The 13,682-nt window shown below is 37.6% G+C and overlaps 1 pseudogene; it reads left to right on the top strand.

Moving 5' to 3' along the window:
* The first annotated feature begins 1,871 nt into the window (after positions 1-1,871).
* On the top strand, positions 1,872-4,200 carry LOC113184935 (ras-related protein Rap-1b-like; annotated as a pseudogene).
* Positions 4,201-13,682: the final 9,482 nt, after the last annotated feature.

Below are 13,682 nucleotides of genomic sequence, written 5' to 3'. Positions count from 1 at the left end.
CTGCCTATCTAAGAACATGAGAGTTTTTTCCCAATCTTCTAAGGTTTTCTTCAATTTCTTTTTTCAGTGTTCTATAATTTTCATTGTAGAGATCTTTTACCTTCTTGGTCAGATTATTTCCCAAGAATATTTTTGAGGTATTTGTGAATGGATAGTTTTTTTCTGATTTTTTTTCTCAAAATAATTACTGCTGGACTACAGGAGAGCTACTGAGTTATGAATATTAATCTTGTATTCTGATACTTTGATGAATTCATTTATCAGCTCTAGAAGTCTTATGGTAGAATTTTTGAGTCTTCTATATACAGGACCATATATATATATGATATGATAATATATATATATTATCAACAAAGTTAATTTGACTTCTTCTTTTCCAATTTGTACCCATTTAGTTTCTTTCTCTTGCCTCATTGCTCTGGCTAGAGTTTCAAGAAGTATATTGAGTGCCGGGAGTGAACATGCTGATTTTGGAGGAAATGTTTTCAGTTTTTCTCAATTCTATGAGATGTGGGCTTTGGGTTTGCCAAACAGAGCCTTTATAATATTAAGGTAAGTTCCTTCTATCCTTAGTTTTTCCAGTATTTTCAACAAAAAGGGGGCTGGATTTTATCAAAGGTCTCTTCTGAACCTAATGAGATGGTCATATGATTCTTGCCCTTAATTTTATTTATGTGGTGAATTGCATTTACTTATTTGCATATGTTAAACCAATCTTGCATCCCTAAGATGAAACCCACTTGCTCATGGTATGTTATCTTCTTGATATATTTTATTAGAGTTTTATGGTTATACAAAGTAGTTTGGTTTTATCCTGACATTGATGTGGTTTTGAATGTGATTTGCTAATATTTTAATAAAAAATTTTCATCTATGTAAAACAGGGATATTGGTCTGTAGTATTCTTTTCTTGATGTGTCTGTCTGGTTTTGGTATTAGGGTAACACTGGCTTCATAGATATGCATGTGAGTGCTCCCACCTTTCAAGTTCATGGAATAATTTGAGAAAGACTGGTGTTAGTTCTTCTTTAAAGGACGGATAGAACTCAGCTGTGAATCCATCTTGTCCTCAGCTCTTTTCTGTTAGAAGGTTTTTTATCGCCATTTCAATTTCATAACTTAATATTGGTCTACTTAGGTTTTCTTTCTGGTTCAATTTGGGCAGTCATATGTGTCTAGAAATTTGTCAATGTCTTCTAGGTTTTCCAGTTTATTAGAATATAAATTTTCAAAATAGTTTTGATCCTCTGGATTTCAGAGGTGTCTGTAGTGATATTTCATCTCTAATTTTGTCCACTTGAATCTCTCTCTCTCTCTCTCTCTCTCTCTCTCTCTCTCTCTCTCTCTCTCCTCTCTCTCTCTCTCTCCTTGGTTTGTCTAAAGGTTTATCAATCTTTATCTCTTTAAAGAACCAAGTCAGTTGCATTGATCCTGTGTATTGTTTTTTATTCTTAATTTCATTTCTTCTAGTGTTAATATATTTCCTAAATTCTACTGGTTTTGAATTAGTTTGTTCTTCCTCTTCTAAGGCATTGAGGTAGACCATTGGATTATTTATTTAGGGGTTTTCTATTTTTTAATGTAGGCATTTAATACTTTACATTTTCCTCTTAGAACTGCCTTCATACTATCCCAAAGATCATAATATATTGCATCTCTGTTTTCATTTGTTTCTAAGAACTTCTTGACTTCTTCTCTCATTTCTTCTATGATTCATTCTTCATGTAAAAAATTGTGGTTCAGAAACCAGCTGGAGTGGCAGGGGTTACCACTGTGGTGCCCAGAGCAGCAACCTGGAGGGAATATGGGATGATACTGTCTGTGAGCAGTAAGCAACAGTATGAAAAGTACTTTTCTGACAAATTTGAAACATACCTGAATATAAACTAGTTGTTCTTGGTTCAGAAGGGGTTGAAATGTTTGCTCTGCCTGTACAGTGTGTTCAATGAATTTTTGCTGAAAAATATCCTATGAGAAAAGATTCTTACAGAAAGCAAGTTGAAATAGATGCACAACAATGTATTCTTGTAATCTTGGATACTGCAGGAACCAAATAATTCACAGCATTGAGGGATTTGTACATGAAAAATAGACAGGCTTTGCTTTAGTTTATTCCATCATAGCATAGTCCACCTTTAATGATTTATAAGATCTAAGAAAACAGATTCTTAAGTTAAAGAAACTGATGACATTCCCATGATTCTGGTTAGTAATAAGTGTGACTTGGAAGATGAAAGAGTTGTAGGAAAGGAACAAGGTCAAAATCTATCAAGACAGTGGATCAACTGTGCATTCTTAGAATCTTCTTTAAAATAAAAAAATAAATGTTAGTGAAATATTTTATGACCTAGTGCAGCAAATTAACAGAAAGACTCCAGTGCCTGGGGAAGCCCACAAAAAGTCATGATGTCAGCTGCTTCCATCTAATAAATGCATTGTAGCTCTGAATCAGGTATGAAGAACTGTTGCCCAAGTCAAAAGCACCAGCATTTCAACTTTGTTAAACCTACTGACATCTTTTATTTTATTTTATTTTTTTAAATACATGACAGCGGAATGCATTACAATTCTTATTACATATATAGAGCACAATTTTTCATGTCTTTGTATACAAAGTATGTTCATGCCAATTCATGCCTTTATACATGAACTTTTTTTGCATTACAATTCTTATTACACATACATACCACAATTTTTCATATCTCTGTATATAAGGTATGTTGACACCCAATTCAAGTCTTCATACATGCACTTTGGATAATAGGGTCCATCACATTCCATCATCCTTGCTAATCCCCTGCCCCCTCCCTTTCCCTCCCACTCCTCTTCCTTATCTAGAATTCATCTAATCCTTCCATGCTCCCCCTCCCTACCCCACTATGAGTCAGCCTCCTTATATCAGAGATAACATTCGCCAGCTGTATTTTTGGGATTTGCTAATTTGAGGCTGGGATTGTGGTTCAGTGGTAAAGTGCTCACCTAGCACACGTGAGGCTCTGAGTTTGATCCTCGACACCACATAAAAATAAAATAAAGGTTATTGCATACACCTACAACTAAAACAAATACTAAACAACAACAACAACAAAAACCTATGGACATCCTAAATGGACTTTCCTATGGTGGTACTCTTTAAGAGATGGTTGAAAGCTACTCTATCAGTTTGCCCATTGTAATCACTTTTCAGAATCACAAGAGAGATTTTTACTTATATAATAATCTTAGTGTGTGCAGTTGGTTAAAACCAGAGGCTATATCCAGTATTACTGCTAAGAAACATTGTGTGTCCAAAAATGCTGTGCATGTATGAAAATGTTGTACTGTATATTTTAACACACCCCATACTTTGTGTTGGAGAGTATGGTAGTATAAATCATGAAAGCACCACTATTTTAGCATAACCAAAAAAAGTCCAAATACTTCCTATATAGACTACTCCAAATAACTTTGATTCTTTGATACATACAGTTTATTATAATTTTTGTTTTAAATTCAAGATCATTATCATTGTATTGTACAAAATAAGCACTTCATTGAACACAGCTACATAGTTTTGTTTTGTTTTTTTTTTCAGAAACCTGTGGAGATAGTGATCTTGTCTTTAAAATAGTCCTTTTCATAGCTAAGATTAACCTCTATCTGGAAGGAAATGTCTAGAGCTTTCAAATCTCTTTATTATGTGTTTCCTTTCTTGTTTATATAGGGAACAATGTTTGTAGTTGTGTGTACAGTGGGGGTCTACAACAAAAAAGTCTATATTTTCAAATATTTCTTTAATGACAACAACTTTTGTAAATAATTTTCAGTCTTCTGCAGCTGTAGATTCTCACTCTGAATCCCTTGCCTACTCATGCATAATTATATTTGCAATACCAAATATACAGGTTTAGTATTTTTGCTTGTAGGTGATTGTTTCACATGTGTAACATTTTGGTTGAGATGTTAAATGATGGATGAGCACTGTGGATGTGAATGTGAGAGGTAATTTTAATCATATGTAATCGGTAATAAGGACTAATTGGCTATAACTATTGCTGTTTTATTTAACAATGCCTTCCTGCTTTGTATGCATTAACCTTTGGGCGTAAAGATCGTGTGCCTTTCCAACAGGGAGCCATAGTATTTAAATTGGCCAACCTGAAGTTTCAACTACTTTGGGTGGCCAAATATAAACTAAAAGCCTTAATTGAAGTGGCATAATTTTGTATAACTCAGCATCAGTAGTTCAATAAATTTGGATTGCCATGCAAGTACTTGCATTAAAATTACTTGCTTCTTGAATGTGTTTTGTGCAATATTTAACAGTGTTTGTAAAGAGTATACCTTCTTGAAAAAAATAGTATTGATCAAATCTTCATGTGTTTATGAGGTTTCTATTATTTTTCTTATTCTGGATTTCTTGTTTTACTCCATTATGATCAATGATAGAATGTATCGGATTCTATCAATTTTCTTGTGTTTGCTAAGACTTAACATTGCAACCTAGAATATGGTCTAGTTTGGAAAATTTCCATGAACTGCTGAGAAGAAAGTAAAATCAAGTGTTTGGGAGTGAAATGTTCTATTTGATTTATAGTATTATTAAGGTCAGAGATAGCTTTATTGATTTTATGTTTGAATGACCTGTCTATTGGTGATAAAGGTGTGTTGAAATGACCCAGTATTATTGATTGGATCTATGTGGGTTTTAATATCAGGAAGTATTATTTTTATATAATTAGGTGTAGTAATATTTGAGAGATATATACTTACTTTTACTATATCTTCTTGTTGGACTGTTCTTATTTTCCAGTAAGTAGTGGTATTCTTTCTCTCTTCTGATTAATTATTGCTTTGTAATCTGCTTTGTCAGATATGAGAATCACTAGTCTGTCTTGTTTTCAGACTTAATTTTCATGGAATATTTTTTTCCATCCTTTTCTTTCAGCCAATGGGTGTATTTGCCTATGAGATGAACCTCTTGCAAACAGCACACAGTTGGATCTTGTTTTTAAGTCCATTCTTCCCACCTACCTCTTTTGACGGGGGAGTTGAGACCATTTACATTCAGTGTTTTTGTGGACAGATGTTTATTGTTTTGTGCCATTTGGGTTTCTTTTCTATATTTAATTCTTCCTTGATTTTTATTTAGTTGGTTGTTTTTCTAGTGATCTTCACCTATTTGAGAGGGTTGGGGTTTGTTTTGGGGTTCTTCTGTGTGCAGTATATCTTTGAGTAGTCCTGCCTCAGCCTCCTGAGCTTCTGGGATTACAGGCGTGAGCCACTGCACTTGACTGAAGTTCAGTTTTGATTGTGTCTATTTGTAATATTTAAAAAGTGAACATAGGAGAGGAAGGAAGGATAGGTGGCAGATGATGGCTATATACAAGGAAGAGTAAAAAATTACTAAGAGTAATAAAATAACAAAAGAGAAGAATACAGAACAGAAAAGTTTGGCTATTGGTGAAGGCAGAGAATAAAGAAGGGGTAATAAGAGGAATAGAAACCAAAGTACAACAAACAAATGTACAATCAAAACAATTCAAATTCACGTATAACTTTACCCCACCAAAGTCAAACCAAGGCAAAATAATAAATGGGTAAAGAAGGAAGCAATTAAAACGAAATTAAAATTTACAAACACACACACACATGCATGTAGTTCAAACCTATCTATGCGGTGATCTCACATGCACACACACACACACACACACATATAAACACAATCACACAGAATAGAAAAAAGTTTTTAAAATAATACGATAAAATGAATTTTTTAAAAAAATTAAATTAAAATAAAAATGAATAAAAATTGGAAGGAATAGAAAAATATATAAAAATTCTTAATGAGAAATGAAGGTTATGTTTCTGTTGAGGTGGTCAAAACTATAGGCAGGAGTGGATTTTCATTCATTGAATTTATTCTGGAGCTCTGTAATCCTTGGAATCAGGGCTGGGGGTTGCTAAGCCCAATATCTGTGTGTTTCTCACCAAGTTGCCAGTCACTGTGGCTAGGAGCCAAAACTGGTTGCAGCAGCTCTCAGCTTCCGTGACACTCGGTGCAGGATGGGATAGACTGGGGGAGTGCTGGCAAGTTGTATACTTTCATAGTGAGTCTGGTGCCAATCATTCAAATTTAGTCTTGGCAAACCTTTGGAACTCTGTTGGTGGATGTTTGAGGTTTGATTCACTTCACACCCTGTGTTGCTGGAGAGATGCTAATCTTTGCTGCACATCTGTGTCTCTGGTGCCTCCCCAAAATTCCACTTTTAGGGTGCAGAGTCTATACATCCATAGTTCTCATATTCAACCAGAAATGAAAGGAGCTCTCTCTCTCTCCTTGGTATCCGGAGGCTAGATTGCCTTAGGCATAATTCTGTTTGCGCCAGTTTTGGCCACACTTGTCCAGGCACACTGTGGGGGCCATAATAGGTGACTGCTGGGTCAGTTGGCAACTTCCTGTATGAGTTTCCGATCTCCTGCCTCTGCTTGCAGCCACACAATGATTATAAATGGTCTCCATGCCAGCAACCTGGTTCCCACTGAACTATCCACCCATGGATTGAGTGATTTGGGTTGTGGTTACACTCAACAACTTCCCCCCAAAACTCTGGGTCCATTAAGATCAGCCTCCCTCTACATTCTGCAAGTTCCCCCAAGCCGGTATTTCCTTCACCTCATTCTCCTCTCTCTGCCTGCACTCCCCCTCCCCTCAGCAGCCACAGCCACCACTGCCATCACAGCCATCAGCCAAGCGGACACATCTTGAATGTCTTACTTCTTATAGCAGGTCCGAAGTTTCTCACTCTCTGTGTTGCCATGGTTTCTTTTGCTGTCCAGTACTGAAGTTCAGTGCGATCTCTTAGTTACCCACCTTGCTGGGGAGCAGTCCTCCCACATTTTACATCTTGAGCTAAAGAGCTGCTGGGAAGTGCACCCTTCCTCTGATCCTCCATCTTCTCTCTCCTAAAATATATTTTTGATATAAATAGAATTGCAAAGATTTTCTTTCCATAGGCAGAAGACTTTCTTATCCATGCCTTTCTGCACTTGCCTCTGGCAGATTTCTACTCTTCCTGCTGCTCTGTCTAAAGTCAGTTCTGGAGTCCTGTGGCTAGCTGCTGAGTTACCTTTGAACTTCCAGGTACCCGAAGTTAGAGAGTCTAATGAAAAGACATGTAAAGATTTCTCATTGATGGGGAACCCGATGTGTGCCATTTGTCCCTAGTTATCACAATATTCCCAAGAAAGAACAATAGTGTTGCTTAAATTAGTATCTCCGTCTTAGATGTTTTGGATCAGAAATGTTCTCCCAAACCTAGGTGTTAAAGGCTTAGTCCCAAGCTCGTTGCTCTATGGACATGGTGGAAATGTTAAGAGGTGAGGCCTAGTGGGAGTTCTTCTGGTCACTAGGAGTATGCCCTTGAAGGGGAAATTTGGACCTGGCCCCTCTTCTTCCTTTCTTCTTTGCATATCATTCAAGAGCTGAATGGTTTCCCCATACGCTGGCACCATGATGTGCACCCTCATCACAGGCCCAAGACAAAAGTGTCAATGGACCATAGATTGAAATCTCCAAAACTGTGAGCCAAAATAAAAATTTTATACTTTTAATTAAATATCTCAAGTATTTTTTACAATAACAGAAAGCTGGCTAATAAAATCTTTCATGTCCTGACTTCAGTGCCAACACTTGTCCCAGCCCTTTCTTTACATCTGTATCTTAAACATTGGCATTTAATGATAATTTTCTTTCCATTAAACCCTGAGACCTTTATAATCCACAGACAATTACTCCTACATTTACGGTTCTAGCCAAAGGAACTTCTATGTAAGAGGGTCTCACTCCGGCTGCCATCTCTTTTCTTCTACTCCCTTGCAGAAGACCTTGGGGTCCCTTTCATGGTCTTCCCTCACCCAGCATGAGTTCACCACAGCAGGTTTTATTGTTTGTCCCCTTGAAGGTATCATTTGTACAGTGTTTATTTATAGCTAATCTTCCTATTCAAGCCTGAGATTCTATATACTAGCATAAGTACTGCTTAAAATAATCAAGAAGCAAAACAAGATAACAGCTTTTCAGATAACATCTAATAAAGCTTTTGAAACTTCTATTTCATTTTCAAAAGGTCAGAGTGTAATTTTTTTTAAAATCCAAAGAAGTAGCTGCTATGGAAAATGAATACCTTTTTCTATACTCACTAAACTGGGATTCGTATAAAAGCAGAGGTCTCTTGAACTAATGAATAGCTATTAGAGTTAAAGATCTATGTAGAGAATAATATGTGGGTGCGGTTCAGAGAGTTCTGGAATTACAGTTACACTATAATTTAACTCAGGGGTTACATTAAGAGCTTTGAAGACTGATTATCTCTGTTTACTCATAGAACCTTAAAATTTTGTAAAAACCCCTTTTCAACCACTCACTCTTTCCACTAAACTAAAATTCTTTCCTTCACAGCCCGGGATCTACACCATGGAGAGCTTTTCAGCCTAGATGTAGACTCCCCAAGTAATAAGTCCCAGTCTGATACAGAGGTTTTAGTTTTTAAGGCTGAAGATCAAATTAGATAGTCAGAAGCCCTAATTCTTCCCCCATCTACATTAAATTCTGTTTAACAAAATACAAGTCTTTTTATTTAAATTCATTTACCCATTGTGTTAGTTGGCTTTTTATTGCAGTGGGAAAATACAAGACAGAGGCAACTTAAAAGGAAGAAGATTTGTTTAAGCTCATTGTTTCAGAGATTTCAGTCCATGATGAGTTGGCTTGATTGCTTTGATTCTGAGATGAAGCAGAATATCAGTGCAGTAGGGCATGGAAGAGGAAAGATGCTAATGCAGAGAATAAGAGGAAAGGGCCAGGGACAAGATATAATCTCCCAAGGCATGCCTCAAAAGACCCACTTCCCTTAACCAGGTCCGATTTCTCAAAGCCTCCACCATCTCCCAGTACACCATTCAGCTATCAGTAGATTAATCTGTGAATGAGGTCAGATTCTTTATGATCCAATCACTTTACAAGATCCCCACCTCTGAATACTGCTGCATTGGAGACCAATGCTTCAACACATGAATTTTGGATCCATATCCATACTTGCATCTCAAAGGCTCATGTCCATCTCACAATGCAAAATATATCCAGTCCCAAGTTCCCCCAGAGTCAACAGTTCAATCATTTCCAAGAAGTCCAAGTCCAAAGTTTCCCTCTGAGACTCAAGGCAACTCTTAGCTGGGAACTCCTATAAATACCTAAAAGCAAGCTACATACTTCCAATGTAGTTACGTTCCAATAGTGTGACTGGCACAGGTTAAAGATTCCATTCCAAAAGGGGGGAAAGAAGGTGCTAGGAAGGATCAGACCAAAGCAAGACCAAAGCTCTGAAGGGGAAACACTAAGTCTTAAAACTCCATGTCCAGTATTCAGCACATGGTGGTAAGATGGAGCCCCAGAGGGCTTGGGCAACCCTTCCTTATGGCCATACCAATTGCATTCACATGCCTTTCTTTGGGGCTGGTTCTGTTCTCTGTCTGCAGCTTTCCTTGACAGACCTTCCATGTTCCTGGCATCTCTAATTTCCTGGAGTATCCGTTACAGCTTCAACTTTACTCTCACAGCTTCATGCAATGCCCTCTCAGGAGATGCCTACAGTGATTCTGACCCTGATGCACATTGCCTGGTCTCCCTGGCCTTCCTAGGAAATCTAGTCTCTGTGATCCTATAACGCTTGCATACTTCATGCCTGTAAAGTCAGCACCATGTGAATAACACCAAAGCCTGTTGCTGGTGGAAGCAGCAGCTAGGACCCCTTGGCGCTCATGGCTGAAGTGGCTCTGAGTCCCTGCAAGTCTAAACACGGTGAAAAGAATCCTTTGGAAACAATTTTTTTTTTTTTTTTTTTTTTTTAGGCAGCTCTATGTAAGCAGGAGAGATTAGTGGCACTCTTCTCAAAACAAAATATTTCAAATTTTCACTTTTATACCCTTGAGCCCGTGAAGCATAGGGTCTTACTGATTCCTGAGATGAGCCCCAAACCCCTTTCCTACTTTCTCAGTGCAAAGTACTTAGTTTCTCTTTAGCAACTAATCTCTTCAGCAACCACACCTTCCTTGGCCCCAATTTTACAAGTATTTCTTTTCTGGCAAAACTTCAGTTTTTAAAAATCTTTCTACTGTGCTTTTTGTTACCAATTATCATTTTAAATCTTGCCAAAGGCATCCAGCAATACCAGAGCCACAGCCTGAATGCTGTGCTGCCTTGGATTTTTCTTCACCAGATTAATTAATCCATCACCTTTAAATTTAGTCTCACACAAAATTCAGAACATGGACAAAATGTAGACAAGTTCTTTGCCAGAATATAACGTGGATTACCTCTATTTAAATTCCCAACAGAGTCCTTATTCTTATCTGAAACCTCATGGGAACATTCTTTACTGTCCACAGTCCTATTAGCATGCTGGTATTTCTAGGTTCACCCCAGTATGGTCTGTTAAGCTCCACTTACAATATTCTAAGTCTTTTCTATCCTGCGTCTCCAAACCCTTCCTAATTTCTCTTGTAAACCAGTTCCAAACATCTAAACTACAGGATCAGTTACGGTCATTTCAATTACTCTAGTCCTAGTATGAATTTTCTGTTAGTCAGCTTTTCAGCACTATGATCAAAATACCTGATATGAAAACTTAAAGGAAGAAATATTTATATTGGCCCATGGTTTCAGAGGTCTTAATCTAAGGTTTGCTGGCTCTATTGCTTTGAACTCAAGATGAGGCAAATATTATGATGGAAGAATATGGAGAAGAAAGATGACTCAGCTCATGGCAGCCAGGAAGGGGAGTGGAGCTGGGGACAGATATAGTCCGCAAGGTCACACCCCCAAGAACTCACTTTCTTCAACTAGATTATACCTTCTACAGTTTCCACCACCTCCCACTAATGTCATTAAGTGATTAATCTGTCAATGGATTAATCCACTGATGAGGTAAGAAGCTTTATAGCTTCCCAAAAGCCCCACTCTGAGCACTGCTACATTGGGGATTAAACTTTCAACATATGAGCCTGTGGGGACATTCCAGATCCGACCTAAAATACTCATGTTTAACACGGAGGCATCCACTGCCCCCAACTTTTCACTACTTGTTTATTTGCTTATTGAAAAATAAATCTCTATGCTTCTTACTGCCTGTACCCATTAATTTAAGGATTTTTCAATCTGTGATCACAAATATCTTCAAAATTATAAGAAATACAGCAAAAACACAGTGTACTTTACACCATTCACTGTTTACTTCATTGTTAAGACCATAGAGCCTTATGAAAATGGAAATTACTTGTATGTCAATAATATTTCACTTATACTGGTTTTGAAAATATTTAGGGAAAAATAAAAATAAGGGATTCTAGTGCTTCAAAGAGTGCATTTCCTGGAATGTAACAACTGAAAATTTTGCTCAGGGTAGATATTTATTCAGTGAAACTGTCTATAACTTTTAAGATCACAAAGAACATAGCATAATGAGTATTGAACATACCTTATTTGATGTCCTCTCTCCCTCCTTTATGTTTTTATTTAATAAGTTATGTGTGAAAATATTTTGAGTGGAGATCTCATTCCCTAAAACTTGGAGTTAAAAGGCAATTTCTGTTTATTAACTACTTATACTTTCGTAATGTAAAATAAAGTAAATTAGAAAATTGAAATGTTCTGTTATAGCGTTTACAACACTATGAGACATTATGTTGCAGATTTTTGGTACTGGAAAAAGATCATTCAATTTAAACTACTTTTTCTATGGATGAGATTATTAAAGCCCAGAGAGGTGATAAGATATTCTCAAGATTAACCAATAGACATGGTATCAAGATGGAGGCCCAGTTTGGCTGAATCAGTGACCTGGTTCCTTTCCCACAATGCTTTTGGATAGACTACAAACATATCTAGTCAGCCCTCCGTATCCATGTAGTCAGCCAACTGTGGATCAAAAATATTTTTTTTAAAACTTGAGACTGTGCTGAACACGTATAGACTTTTTTCCTTGCCATTACTCCCTAAGCAGTACAGCATAACAACTATTTACATAGCACTTCCATTGTTTTAGCTAATGTAAATGGTCTGGAGATGATTTAAAGTATACAGAATGATGTTACATACAAATACGACACCATTTTATGAGAATATCTACCAATTTTTCCTGGGGAGGTGTATCCTGGAGCTAATCTGAGGGATGATTATAATTAAATGATCTAGATTATTTCCTTTGAGTCTTTCAATCTTGAAACAAATTCATTTAAAAAAATGAATAAAAGATAGAAAACCCATTCTTTCCAATTCCTACACAACACACACACACACACACCACAGAAAGCAAATATCATTCTCCGCTGTTCATACTTGGGAATTCACTCTCCTTATTCACAATCTCAGGACAATTTCTGGCTCCTGGCAAATTTGACATAAATCCTGGAGCATGTAATTGACACAGTGTGCGGCAAGGATCAAAGGACTTGGTGGGATAATGGACAGGGAGCCCACTAAGGGCAATGTGGCTCATACGTTGAATCTGCTGAGGAAGCTTGTAGCACAGCACAGTTCTGTTCTGTGAAATGATTCTCTTCTCCTCCTTCAGAAACCCTGCTCAGTGACAGTCCTTCCTTGGCAGTGGCTTTTCCACCACAGTGTTATTTCGTTATTATCCATTTCATGTCATATTAACATACCTGGAGAATAGGAATGGGGTTGCTCTTAGTCACATTCAATTCCTTCATAGCTTGTCTTCTGGGAAAACTAAAACTTTCAGGTCAGCATCAATCCCTTCCCTCAGGAGATACTATAGAATGACCTGCAAGACTTTTGACAGGTATTTCTTTATAATACCAGAATATTGATATTATAGGCAGATAATGTTGGTATATACAACGAGCAAGAATAAAGGAGCTCCTGCAACTGAGAATACTCTTCTCAGTGCTGTGCTCTAGATATTTGGGTTCTCCCCAATTTGGATGTCGAAACCTAACCCCAAAGTGATATGGATAATATGAGGAGGTGGGTCATTGGGGAGGGGATGAGATTTTCAGGGCAGAGCACTCACAAATAGGATTAGCACCCTTTTAAAAGACCTAGAGAACACTCTCATGTCTCCCTCCATGTGAGGGCACAGCAAGGAGACACCACCTCTGAACCAGGATATGGGTCCTCACCAGACACTGGGATTCTGGTGCCTTGATCTTGGATTGTGAGAACTAAGAAAGAAAGATGTCTGTGGCTGATAAGCCACCCAGTTCCTGGTATTTTGTTACAGAAGCCCCATAGGACAAAGACAGCCAGAAAGTCCTTGTGGAGCACCTACTATGTGCTAAGTTGTGCAGCTATAAAAACCAAACATCTTCCCTGAGCTCTAGAATTCACTCTCCTTTGGAAGGAAAGTTGGTATGACAAAGGTGATAATGACAAAATCAGCAGAGAAGGAGGTGTCCATGGCCATACAGGGAAGTCAGGCAACTGTTTCCTCAGGGAAGGCAAGGTTTAGCTGTGATTCAACAGTCAAACAGAAAACGCAACAGTCACCACTTGTCCAAAGACATGGGGGTTCTTGGGGGAACTCATTACAATCTCATACTGCCAGAGGCTGATTGAGGGCTGGGAAGTCCCAGGAATGAGGTAAGCCAGGTAAAAAGGGGAGAACCACCCCTGCCCCCGTGGT

Source organism: Urocitellus parryii, chromosome 9, assembly GCF_045843805.1.
Source record: "Urocitellus parryii isolate mUroPar1 chromosome 9, mUroPar1.hap1, whole genome shotgun sequence".
NCBI lineage: Eukaryota > Metazoa > Chordata > Mammalia > Rodentia > Sciuridae > Urocitellus > Urocitellus parryii.
The sequence above is the reverse complement of the archived record's forward strand: the minus strand, read 5'-3'. Positions and strand labels throughout refer to the sequence as shown.